The sequence below is a fragment of the Tachyglossus aculeatus genome, chromosome 2 (assembly GCF_015852505.1).
Source record: "Tachyglossus aculeatus isolate mTacAcu1 chromosome 2, mTacAcu1.pri, whole genome shotgun sequence".
NCBI classification, from domain to species: domain Eukaryota; kingdom Metazoa; phylum Chordata; class Mammalia; order Monotremata; family Tachyglossidae; genus Tachyglossus; species Tachyglossus aculeatus.
Genome location: NC_052067.1, coordinates 52492928 through 52504780, shown reverse-complemented (window position 1 = coordinate 52504780; position 11853 = coordinate 52492928).

Sequence of the window (11853 nt, the reverse complement as noted above, 5' to 3'; positions counted from 1 at the left end):
GTGCCCTGGTATCCCCTGGCATCAGAGGACTCGGAGAGGGTGAGACTGGAATCTGTGATATTCTAAGAGAACCAACCAATGCCCTGCACTAAGCGCTTGGGAGAGTACAATATAACAGACCTAGGAGACACGTTCTCTGCCCATAGAGAACTTACATTTAGAGCAATTAAAATCAAATTGTTTAATAGGGAAGTGTCTTTGCATGTGTAGAATATTTACTTTTTATATTTGGAGGGAGTTGAAGAATGACAGCCCCAACATGCATACAGGAATGTGAAAGGGCTTAGTACAGTGCCTGGCACACAGTATTTTATTTGTTAATATGTTTTGTTTTGTTGTCTGTCTCCCCCTTCTAGACTGTGAACCCGTTGTTGGGTAGGGACCGTCTCTATAAGTTGCCACCTTGAACTTCCCAAGCGTTTAGTACACTGCTCTGCACACAGTAAGCACTCAATAAATACGATTGAATGAATAAATGAATGAATAGTAAGCGCTTAACAAATACCACAATTATTATTATTTTATTATTAAGGATCTTAGGGGCACATAGTATTGGATTTCATTCCTGTCCTCTGAAGCCCATGCCATCCGCCTCTGTCACCCCTTCCAATTCCTTGTCATCACTATTTACCACTCCTCAGGCCCCACCTTCAACTTTTTGAACAATTTTAACCTCTTTCTCACTTTGCTTCTCTCCTTCTCCATCCCCTCCCTGATCCTCAAGGACTTCGGCATCACTCAATCGTACTTACTGAGTGCTTACTCTGTGCAAAGCACTGTATTAAGCCTCTGGGAGAGTACAATATAACAATAATAATGATTATGGCATTTGTTAAGTGCTTACTAAGTGACAGGCACTGTTCTAAGTGCTGGGATGGATACGAGCAAATCAGGTAGGACATAGTCCCTGTCTCACGTGGGGCTCACAGTCTCAATCCCCATTTTACAGATGAGGTAACTGAGGCCCAGAGAAGTGAAGTGGCTTGCCCAAGGTCACACAGCAGGCAAGTGGCAGAGCCGGGATGAGAACCCATAGACTTCTGATTCCCAGGCCGGTGCTCTATCCACTACACCATACTGCTTCCCAACATCCACAACACAATTCCCAACAACCTTCCTGTTGTCCGCTTCCCCTCACCCATCAATTTTTCATTTTGTGCTTTATCATACTTGTTAAGTGCTATGTGCCAGAAAGTGTACTAAACGCTGGGGCAGGTACAAGATAAATTGGTCTCTTCCAAACAGATGGCCACGGAGTGATTAGTCATACCCGTTGACGTAATATGTTACAGGACTTTAATGGATTTCTCTCCAGCTGCCTGAAACACTTCAACAGGAAACTTATCAAAACCGGGAGCCTTATTTTTGGCAAGGCAGTGCAAAGCTGAGCGAACTCCACTTTCTGAGTGGCTAAAATTCATAAGGAACTTCAAATACTCTTTGTGCACTCTTCTCCTTCTGGTACAGTTCCTGTGTGTATTCTTTCCAACTCTGCTAGATTAGATGAGATTTGATTTTGATTTAGATTTACATTAGTTCCTTTCTTTCCACTAGGCCATACTGCTTCTCAGCTCCACCAACCTTCTGCTCCACCCCACCTCACCCGTTCACCTCGATCTCATCATCTCTGGTCACCACCCAATCTCTAATGGCACAGACTCTGAAATTCCACTCTCCGAACACAACCTCCTTACCCACCTTTTCCCCCATTCGCCCGCACCCTGCAAATCTGTCCTGCTCTCCCAACTGACACCTCTGATCTTTGAATTCTCTCCTATTTTGTAGTCATCATACCCCATCTGTTTTCCGCCTACCTACTCTTGACACACAGTCCACCACCATTTCAACTGAATTCAATTCCCCCACTACCCTATACTTCTGCTGATCTTGTACTACCAAAGATCATCTCCATAGCGTGTTTCTTCCACTCTTTCATTCATTTATTCATTTAATCTTATTTACTGAGCGTTTACTGTGTGCACAGCACTGTACTATGCACTTGGAAGAGTACAACAATAAAAAGACACATCCGCTGCCCACAACGAGCTTACCGTCTAGAGAGGTGGAGACAGACATTAATATAAATAAATAAATTACAGATAAGTACATAAGTGCTGGGAGGCCGGGATGGGGGAAGAACTAAAGGAGCCAGTCAGGGCGATGCGGAAGGGAGTGGGAGAAGAGGAAAAGGGGGGCTTAGTTAGGGAAGGCCTCTTGGAGGAGATGTTCCTTGGAAGGGGAGGAGAGTAATTGTCGGATTTGAGGCGGGAGGGCGTTCCAGGCCAGAGGGTCAGCCGTGAGAAGGTTGGCATTAGAGGAGCCAAGTGTGCGGGCTGGGTTGTAGCAGGAGAGTAGTGAGGTGAGGTAGGAGGGGGCGAGGTGATTACTGCTTTGAAGCCAATGGTGAGGACTTTTTGTTTGATGCGGAGGTGGATGGGCAACCACTGGAGGTTTTTGAGGAGTGGGGAACAATGTCCCGAACGCTTCTGTAGAAAAATGATCCGGGCAACAGAGGAAGTATGGACTGGAGGGAGGAGAGACAGGAGGCAGGGAGGTCAGAGAGGAGGCTGTTACACTCTGGTGCACATGAGCGTAGAGAGCTGCTGATCTCGTCCATCTCAACTTCATCCTCACCTGCATTACTTCTGCCCTCTCATCCTCCCGGCAATGATACTTTTCCACCCTTACTTACTCTGATGCTTAATGCCCGTGACAACAGTTTCAGACTTTTAACTGCCACCTCAAAGCCCCCGTCACCCTGCCTCCCCAGTTTCTTGCCCCTAATGATGTGGCCATGTATTCCCGTCAATAAAATTGAACCCATTAGGCATGTTCTCCCTAAAATCGGCTTTAAGGCACTCTCCCTCCCACTTAATTGTGCTGATCTCCTAATACAATCCAATTTGCTCTCTAAGCCTCGATCTTATCTACCCCACGAGCAACCCTTTGTCCTTGTCCTCAGGCCTGGAATTCCCTACTTCATATCCAACAGACCACCACTCTCACCACTTTCAAAACCCTCCTTTTAAAATAAAATAATTTAATTCTATTTCTTTTGGTATGTGTTAAGTGCTCGCTTTATGGCAGGCACTGTAATAATAATAATAATAATGGCATTTATTAAGCACTTACTATGAGCAAAGAACTGTTCTAAGCACTGGGGGGGGGGGGGATACAAGGTGATCAGGTTGTCCCACGTGGGGCTCACAGTCTTCATCCCCATTTTACAGATGAGGTAACCAAGGCCCAGAGAAGTGGAGTGACTTGCCCAAAGTCACACAGCTAAGTGGCGGAGCCGGGATTTGAACCCACAACCTCTGACTCCCAAGCCCGTGCTCTTTCCACTGAGCCACGCTGCTTCTCTAAGCAGCTGTACTAAGCGTTGGGATAGAGGCAAGGTTAATCAGGCTGGACACAGTCCCTGTCCCACACAGGACTCGCAGTCTTAATCCCCATTTTGTAGATGAATTAACTGAGGCACAGAGACCTTAAGTGATTTGCTCCAGGTCAAGCAGCAGTCAACAAGATTAGAACCCAGATCCTCGTACTCCCAGGCCTGTGATCTTTCCACTAGACCACATTGCTTTCTAAACCACAACTCTTCCAAGAATAAGCCCAATCTTTTCTTTACCCATCAGCCTCTCTGTGGCGACGTGGCCGGATCCTCCTTCAGCACTTTGATTCTCATCCCGGACTCCGATATCCATCCACCTCCGCCTCAAACAAAAACTCCTCTCCATTGGCTTCAAAGCAATCCCCTGCCTTGCCCCTCCTAGATCACTTCTCTTCTCTCCTTCTACAACCCAGCCCATATACTTCAGCTTCTCTAGTGCTAACCTTCTCACTGCGCCTCCATCTCTTCTATTTCGCCTCTGACCCCAAGCCCACATCCTGCCTCTGGCCAAGAATGCCCTCCCTCCTCAAATCCCACAGACAAATACTCTCCCCCCTTTAAAGCTTTACTGAAGGCACATCTCCTCCAAGAGGCCTTCCCAGAATAAGCCTCGCTTTTGCTCATCTCCCACTCCCTTCTGCGTCGCCCTGACTTGTTCCCTTTGCTCTTCCCAACTCCCATCCCATTGCACATACATATATATATATATATATATATATATATATATATATCTGTAATTTTATTTATTCATATTGATGTCTGTCTCCCCCACTCTAGACTGTAAGCTCACTGTGGGCAGGAAATGCGACTACTAGTTGTATTCTCCAAAGCGGCTAGTACAGTGCTCTGCACACAATAGGACTGCATGAATGAATGAATATTATAGTATATATTATATAATTATTATTATATAATATATAATATATTATTACTTATATATTTATATAATTATTTATAATTATATAATATTATATTCTTTTATTTCCCTTATTTGCAATTTTATTTTAATGTCTGTCTTCCCATGTAGAAGGAGGTCATGTCAAACAACCCTACTGTACTGTACACTCCCAAGTCCTCAGTACAGCACTCCACAAACAATAATCGCTCATTAAATACCGCTGATTGATTGATAATACACAAAGCTGTGGGAAACTAGAGCTGATAAGCCCATCGTCAGCACCACCGAACTGACTCGCTTGCCTCTCTCATTCCAGTTTAGTTACCTGGAAAATATTTACTACTCGACTTTTACCCAGTTCTCTCCATCTAAGAAAAACAGCTTTCCTTCGACGCTGCATTAGCCGGTAAACAAATGAACTTTATTCTCGACTATCAAGTGTGAGCCTTTTCTCCTTCAACCCTGTTAACTGATTCAATGATAAAATTCTTTTTCAACACACCTTATACGGTGCTGAATGGTGGAATTTTCTGTCTGAACTACAATCAAATACTTTGACTTTTAGTAGTTCCATTAAAAAGTGGCTAAAACGGTAAACATTGTTTTGTATTTGTAAGAACCATATGGCTCAGTGTTTATAAAAATGAGTTATGCTGAGATGCTGAAAAACATTGCTCAACGACTGCATTCTTTAGAGGATTTTTATTTTAACCCCTTGCTTTCTTGCTGACCAACACCCTTCCTGGAACTCTGAGAGTAAGATCTTTTTTAAGGCAGTCTGCCCATTTCCTGCCCTTCCCTTCTGCCTATGAATGCTCTTGGTTTTAGGATTCAGTATCGCCCTACTAGTCAGAGGCTAGGGTTGGGAACGAAAAACACTTGATAGCAGCTGGTGGTAGTATTAGATAAATTAAATATTTTTGAAGCCAATAAATGTAGACTGTACTACACAAGTGACCACATAGACTGGACTCTCGCTTTGGACAGGGAACGCATCTAACCAACTCTGTTGTACTGTACTCTCCGAAGAGCTCAGTACGGTGCTCTGCACACAGTAGGTGCTCGATAAATACCGTTGATTAATGGTAGTACTGATCTCAGCTCCTGTGCCTCGATCTCGCCTGTCCCGCCGTCGACCCCTGGCCCACGTCTTACCTCTGGTCTGGAATGCCCTCCCTCCTCACATCTGTCAAACTAGCACACTTCCCCCCTACAAAGGCCTACTGAAAGCTCACCTCCTCCATGAGGCCTTCCCAGACTGAGCACCCCTTTTCTTCTGCTCCTCCTCCCCTCCCCATCGCCCCAACTCCCACCCTCTGCTCTACCCCATCCCCACCCCACAGCACTTGTGCATATATGTACATATTTATTATTCTATGTATTTTACTAATGATGTGTATGCACCTATAATTCTATTTATTTATATTGATGCTATTGATGCCGGTTCACTTGTACCTGTTTTTGTTTTGTTGTCCGTCTCCCCCTCTTCTAGACCGTGAGCCCGTTGTTGGGTAGGGATTGTCTCTATTTGTTGCCTAATTGTACTTTCCAAGTGCTTAGTTCAGTGTTCTGCACACAGCAAGCACTCAATAAATACAACTGAACTGAATGAAAGCCCCACCATATTACAAGCAGCGTGGCCTGGGAGTCGGAAGAACCTGGGTTCTAATCCCGGCTCCGCTACACGTCTGCTATGTGACCTTGGGCAAGTCACTTCACTTCTCTGGGCCTCAGTTACCTCATCTGTCAAATGGGGATTAAGAGTGTGAGCCCCATGTGGAATAGGGACTGTAACCAACCTGATTTACCTGTATCTATCCCGGCACTTAGAACAGTACTTGGCATAGAGTAAGTGCTTAACAAGTACTGTAATTATTATTGTCATAAAAATAATTGCCAACTACTTGATAAGGGGACCCCTGCAGATATATCAAAAGGAAGTGGGGCCTTGTGAAAATGACCTTGAAAATGGGGATTAAGACTGGGAGCCCCATGTGGGATAACCTGATTGTCTTCCATCTACCCCACCGCTTAGAACAGTGCTTGGCACAGGGTAAGCGCTTAACAAATACCATCATTATTATTGTTAATATTATGGGACTATTGGCCACCCTGTATCTTGGAGATGCTCTGCCTAAGGACATATCAAGTTGGGTAGGAAAGCGCTACAGAGGATAACTGTCTCTGTTCATGACTTCATCATCATCATTAGTATTTACTGAGTGTCTAAAGTGTGCAAAGCACTGTAACCAGACACCTACTGTGTGCTGAGCACTGTGCTGGTTTTTTAGAAGGATAAATATGATAAATGTAATAAACCTGACAACTTCCATTATCTAGACACTATCTAGACTAGACTCTCCTACAAATCAACACGCTATTTTGGCAGGAGAGTTTACATATGCTGATGAAGGCTAGAGCTACGCCATACAGGGCTACCCATAATGGAAAGGTCTAAGCCGAAGTGTCGGACAAGGTCGATCCCCCTGCGCTGAACAGCAGCGGCAGGGGAAAGAGTCCAAGAGTCAAATGATCAAAACGTTGATGGAAGGAATAACAGAGACTCCAGTTTTTACTGCATGGAAGGAGGCAACAGTAAACCACTTCCATATCTTTACCAAGAAAATTCTATTTTCAGTCTCCTTTGCCAGCTCCTCCTCCCTCTCCCATCCCGTAACTGTGGGGGTTCCTCAGGTGTCAGTTCTTGGTCCCCTTCTGTTCTCCATCTGTAATCATTCTCTTGGTGAACTCATTCGCTCCCAAGGCTTCAAATATCATCTCTACGAGGATGACACCCAAATCTATCTCTTCTCCCCTGTTTTCTCGCCCTCCCTCCAGGCTCACATCTCCTCTTGCCTTCAGGACATCTCCACCTGGATGTCCTCCCGTCACCTAAAACTTACACGTCCAAGACCGAGCTCCTTATCTGCCCTCCCGAAGCCTGTCCTCTCCCTGACTTTCCCGTCACTGTGGGCAGCACTACCATCCTTCATGTCTCAAAAGCCCGCAACCTTGGTGTCATCCTTGACCCCGCTCTTTTCATTCACTGCATGTATCCTACCCGTCATCAAAACCTGCCGGTCTCACCTTCACAACCTTGCCAAGATCCACCTTTTCCTCTCCATCCAAACCACTACCACTCATACAATCACTCATTATATTCAGGCTGGATTACTGCATCAGCCTCCTTTCTGATCTCCCAACCTCCTGTCTCTCTCCATTTCAGTCTATACTTCTCTCTGATGCCTGGGTTATCCTTCTTCAGAAACATTCTGGGCATGTCACTCCTCTCCTCCAAAATCTCCAGTAGCTGCCTATCAACCTTCATATCATGCAAAAACACCTTACTATTGGCTTCAAAGCTCTCCAACCCCTTGCCCCCTCTTACCTCACCTCCCTTCTCTCCTTCAACAGCCCAGCCCACACACTCCGCTCCTCTGCAGCTAACTTTCTCACTGTGCCTCATAATCGCCTGTCCCACTGTCAACCCCTGTCCCACGTCCTACCTCTGGCCTGGAATTCCCCCTCTCCTCAAATCCACCAGTCACACTTCCTCCCTTAAAGCCCTAATGAAAGCTCACCTCCTCCTGGAGGCCTTCCCAGACTAAGCCCCCCCCAACTTTCCTCAGCTCCTCCTCCCCTCCTATCACCCCAACTTGCTCTTTGCTCCCTCTGCTCTACCCTCCTCCCTGCCCTACAGCACTTGTGTATATATGTACATAGCTATAATTCTATTTATTTATATTAATGGCTACTTACTTGTTTTGATGTTTGTCTCCCCGCTTATGGACTGTGAGCCTGTTGCGGGCAGGGATTGTCTCTCTTTGTTGCTGAATTGTACTTTCCTAGCTCTTAGTACAGTGCTCCGCACACAGTAAGTGCTCAATAAATACTACTGAATGAATGAAGGAGTGAAAACTCTATGGACTTTTACTGAATAACTTTTACACAGAAGATAGGATGTTGTGGGGCTGTGAGGGGGCATGAATGAAGGGAGCAAGTCAAGGCGATGGAGAAGAGGAAAGGGGGGCTTACTCAGGGAAGGTTTCTTTGTGCAGAGCACCATATGAGATGCCTGGGACGGTCCCATACATATGAGACACTCCGCCTGCCTTTGAAGATGTGATCTCCCTTTAAACGCGTCAACCTTGCTTGGTTCTCTTTCAGAACCTAGCCGTATGGCTCCGTGGAAAGAGCCCGGGCTTTGGAGTCAGAGGTCATGGGTTCAAATCCCGGCTCCGCCACTTGTCAGCTGTGTGATTTTGGGCAAGTCACTTCACTTCTCTGGGCCTCAGTTCCCTCATCTGCAAAATGGGGATTAAGACTGTGAGCCCCCTGTGGGATAAGCTGATCACCTTGTAACCTCCACAGCGCTTAGAACAGTGCTTTGCACACAGTAAGCACTTAATAACTGCCATTATTATTATTATTATTATGTTCTGAAGAGGGTGTGTGTTCAGGGAGTTCTATGGGTCAGAAATGATTTGACAGCATTTGAAGAAGAATAATCTAGCCTAGAAGCCTGCTGTGGGCAGGGAATGTGCTTACCAACTCTATTATACTATTATATTCTACTTGCCCAGGCACTTAGTACAGTGCTCTGCATATAGTAAGCGCTCAGTAAATATGATTGACTCATTGATGATTCCTGCTCTTGAGGAGCTTACAAGCTAATGGAGAAGAAAGACAGGCACAAGTTTTATACATACAATGGGAACAAAAGGGGAAACAGATTTGACTGGTAGCAACCAAATCAAACAGATAAACGACGCATGGAGTTTGTGCATTAATTTACCCAAAAGGGCGTTAAGATCATCATCAATCGTATTTATTGAGCACTTACTGTGTGCAGAGCACTGTACTAAGCGCTGGGGATGTACAAGTTGGCAACATTTAGAGACAGTCCCTACCCAACAGTGGGCTCACAGTCTAAAAGGTAGTCACAAGGTTTCTGCTGCATAGGGACGGGGCATGGGCCGGGGAGTCACAAGGTTTGCTGCCATTTGTCTGCTGCATAGGGTTGGGGCACGGGCCTGGGAGTCATCATCATCAATCGTATTTATTGAGCGCTTACTGTGTGCAGAGCACTATACTAAGCGCTGGGGATGTACAAGTTGACAACATATAGAGACAGTCCCTACCCAACAGTGGGCTCACAGTCTAAAAGGTAGTCACAAGGTTTCTGCTGCATAGGGACGGGGCATGGGCCTGGGAGTCACAAGGTTTGCTGCCATTTGTCTACTGCATGGGGTTAAGGCACGGGCCAGGTAGTCATCATCATCAATCGTATTTATTGAGCGTTTACTGTGTGCAGAGCACTGTATTAAGCGCTGGGGAAGTACAAGTTGGCAACATTTAGAGACAGTCCCTACCCAACAGTGGGCTCACAGTCTAAAAGGTAGTCACAAGGTTTCTGCTGCATAGGGACGGGGCATGGGCCTGGGAGTCACAAGGTTTGCTGCCATTTGTCTACTGCATGGGGTTAGGGCACGGGCCTGGTAGTCATCATCATCAATCGTATTTATTGAGCATTTACTGTGTGCAGAGCACTGTACTAAGCGCTTGGGAAGTCCAAGTTGGCAACATATAGAGACAGTCCATACCCAACAGTGGGCTCACAGTCTAAAAGGTAGTCACAAGGTTTCTGCTGCATAGGGATGGGGCATGGGCCTGGGGGTCACAAAGTTTGCTGCCATTTGTCTGCTGCATAGGGTTGGGGCACAGGCCAGGTAGTCATCATCATCAATCGTATTTATTGAGCACTTACTGTGTGCAGAGCACTGTACTAAGCGCTGGGGATGTACAAGTTGGCAGCATTTAGAGACAGTCCCTACCCAACAGTGGGCTCACAGTCTAAAAGGTAGTCACAAGGTTTCTGCTGCATAGGGATGGGGCATGGGCCTGGGAGTCACAAGGTTTGCTGCCATTTGTCTGCTGCATAGGGTTGGGGCACAGGCCAGGTAGTCATCATCATCAATCGTATTTATTGAGCGCTTACTGTGTGCAGAGCGCTGTACTAAGCGCTGGGGATGTACAAGTTGGCAACATATACAGACAGTCCCTACCCAACAGTGGGCTCACAGTCTAAAATGTAGTCAAAAGGTTTCTGCTGCATAGGGACGGGGCATGGGCCTGGGAGTCACAAGGTTTGCTGCCATTTGTCTGCTGCATAGGGTTGGGGCACGGGCCAGGTAGTCATCATCATCAATCGTATTTATTGAGCGCTTACTGTGTGCAGAGCACTGTACTAAGCGCTTGGGATGTACAAGTTGGCAACATATAGAGACAGTCCCTACCCAACAGTGGGCTCACAGTCTAAAAGGTTGTCACAAGGTTTCTGCTGCACAGGGGACAGGGCATGGGCCTGGGAGTCACAAGGTTTGCTGCCATTTGTCTGCTGCATAGGGTTGGGGCACAGGCCAGGTAGTCATCATCATCAATCGTATTTATTGAGCGCTTACTGTGTGCAGAGCACTGTACTAAGCGCTTGGGAAGTACAAGTTGGCAACATTTAGAGACAGTCCCTACCCAACAGTGGGTTCACAGTCTAAAAGGTAGTCACAAGGTTTCTGCTGCATAGGGATGGGGCATGGGCCGGGGAGTCACAAGGTTTGCTGCCATTTGTCTGCTGCATAGGGTTGGGGCACAGGCCAGGTAGTCATCATCATCAATCGTATTTATTGAGCGCTTTCTGTGTGCAGAGCACTGTACTAAGCGCTTGGGAAGTACAAGCTGGCAACATATAGAGACAGGCCCTACCCAACAGAGGGCTCACAGTCTAAAAGGTAGTCAAAAGGTTTCTGCTGCATAGGGACGGGGCATGGGCCTGGGAGTCACAAGGTTTGCTGCCATTTGTCTGCTGCATAGGGTTAGGGCATGGGCCTGGTAGTCATCATCATCAATCATATTTATTGAGCGCTTACTGTGTGCAGAGCACTGTACTAAGCGCTTGGGAAGTACAAGTTGGCAACATATAGAGACAGGCCCTACCCAACAGTGGGCTTACAGTCTAAAAGAGGCCCGAGAGGCCCGCACACCCGCCCGCCATCACACCGCGTGGCCCCCGCTGCTCCCGCAAGGATCCTCTCCTCAGAGCGCCGCCAAAGATGCCCGGGACTCCGTTCCCGAGAGGCCCGCCCACCATCACACCGCGTGGCCTTGCTGCTCCCGGAAGGATCCTCTTAGAGCGCCGCCATAGCCTCCCGGGACTCCGTTCCTGAGAGGCCCGCCCGCCATCACACCGCGCGGCCTTCTGCACTCGGAAGGATGCTCTTCTCAAAGCGCGCCGCCATAGACGCCCGGGACTCCGTTCCCGAGAGGCCCGCACTAACGCCATCACACCGCGTGGCCCCCGCTGCTCCAGGAAGGATCCTCTCCTCAGAGTGCCGCCACAGACGCCCGGGACTCCGTTCCCGAGAGGCTCGCCCACCCGCCATCACACCGCATGGACCCCGCTGCTCCCGGAAGAGTCCTCTCCTCAGAGCGCCCGAGAGGCCCGCCATGGACGCCCAGGACTCCGTTCCCGAGAGGCCCGCCCGCCATCACACCTCGTGGCCCTCGC